Genomic DNA, 2001 nt, shown 5'->3' on the forward strand with positions numbered 1-2001 from the left:
CACTACCTGCACGCAACTAGAAATGCGCACCAAATTTTTTTACTTGCTTGTAAGAGTGTAAGGGGGGGGGGGGGGTTAGAGAGATAATTATACTCTCACTCAGGGGAAATAACTTTAGAACTACTTCCACACGTTAGTCTCCAACATGTGAAAGTTGGGTGAATGTGCTCAACTACTAAAGGTGTACCATACAATGGTGTGATGGTGATCAAGTACTAAAGGTGTGCCATACAATGGTGTGATGGTGATCAAGTACTAAAGGTGTGCCATATAATGGTGTGATGGTGATTAAGTACTAAAGGTGTGCCATATAATGGTGTGATGGTGATCAAGTACTAAAGGTGTGCCATATAATGGTGTGATGGTGATTAGGTACTAAAGGTGTACCATATAATGGTGTGATGGTGATCAAGTACTAAAGGTGTGCCATATAATGGTGTGATGGTGATTAAGTACTAAAGGTGTACCATATAATGGTGTGATGGTGATCAAGTACTAAAGGTGTGCCATATAATGGTGTGATGGTGATCAAGTACTAAAGGTGTGCCATACAATGGTGTGATGGTGACCAAATAGTAAAGGTGTGCCATACAATGGTGTGATGGTGACCAAATAGTAAAGGTGTGTCATACAATGGTGTGATGGTGACCAAATAGTAAAGGTGTGCCATACAATGGTGTGATGGTGACCAAATAGTAAAGGTGTGCCATGCAATGGTGTGATGGTGATCAAGGCAGGGAAGCAGAGCATATCTACATGGTTAAAATGTTCAACCGGCAGACAAAACACCAAAACTTAAACCTACTTATTATGGCTGGATAGACTCGGTGACAAATATAACATGCTTGTAGAATGCTGGACACTCAAGTTATTTTTAATTAATAACAACATGATCATAATGAACTTCTTTATTACGTTTCTTTTTATGTTTATTGTATAAAATAAAGTCCCCTTTTCGAACCTGACGGTCCTTGTGGCAAGTGAAGTAGAGTTCACCTGTTGACCTCGGCTGTCTTGGAGCTGGATTCGAACTCGAAACTTTCAGCAGTCTAGAACTCTACCTCTAGGCCACACCGTCCCATTATTTACTGTATACTTTTAGACGAAAATAAATATTCTTCATAAATATTATTCTGATAAATAAAATTTCCTGAATTAAAAGCAAAACTCTCAACCAAATGATTATTTTAGCTTTTGAAGAGTTTTAATTTAACTCATTTTTGAGCTAAAGAATCCAATCAAGGGAAAGAACCAGGAGAATCAAATCAAGGGAAAGAATCAACAAACAACTCAGACCGTCAACTTGTTATTAGGGTAATTGATTTAAACTCGAGAAACCGAAGAGTTCTATTTCTTTAAACTTGGGATAAGATAACTCCGTATTTACCCGGGGAGGTAACTGAACAAGTTTGTAGTGCTCGAGTGAGCTGAGGCAACAAACACGGGGCCACGAGTGTGTGCGGTGTGTTTGTTTACCTTACACACCGCGCGTGGTAATTGTTTTTGTTCAAACTCACTCGTGTTTATTTGTTCTAAAAATGGCAAGCGATTCTTGAGGTTGTTGGAATGTGGGTGTGAGGTTAGGGTACTGGGCTACTGAGGTAGAGGGAAAAAGTTTGTACATGACATTCTGCTGAAGTATATATATATATATATATATATATATATATATATATATATATATATATATATATATATATATATATATACTCAGTATACTCACTAAAACAAAATTTTTAAAACAATTTTCGATGATATTTTACTATATGACACGTTAAAGCAAATTGCAGCAAAGTAAAAATATTTTTCCGCTTCCAAATCAAAAACTTAAAACCGGAAACGGACGCAAATAGCCGCTAGATGAACCCCGTCCACGAGAACCTGCCTAACACATTGTCTAACACAGCAGCGCTACTGTTGCTGTACGTCATCATTCATCTGCATGTCGTACAGCATACAGCAACTGTTGTACGTACATAGCCCAGCGATTTTTTCAGGTCT

This window comes from Physella acuta, unplaced genomic scaffold, assembly GCF_028476545.2.
Source record: "Physella acuta isolate Inbredline_101_S28 unplaced genomic scaffold, ASM2847654v3 ptg000535l, whole genome shotgun sequence".
Classification (NCBI taxonomy): Eukaryota; Metazoa; Mollusca; class Gastropoda; family Physidae; genus Physella; species Physella acuta.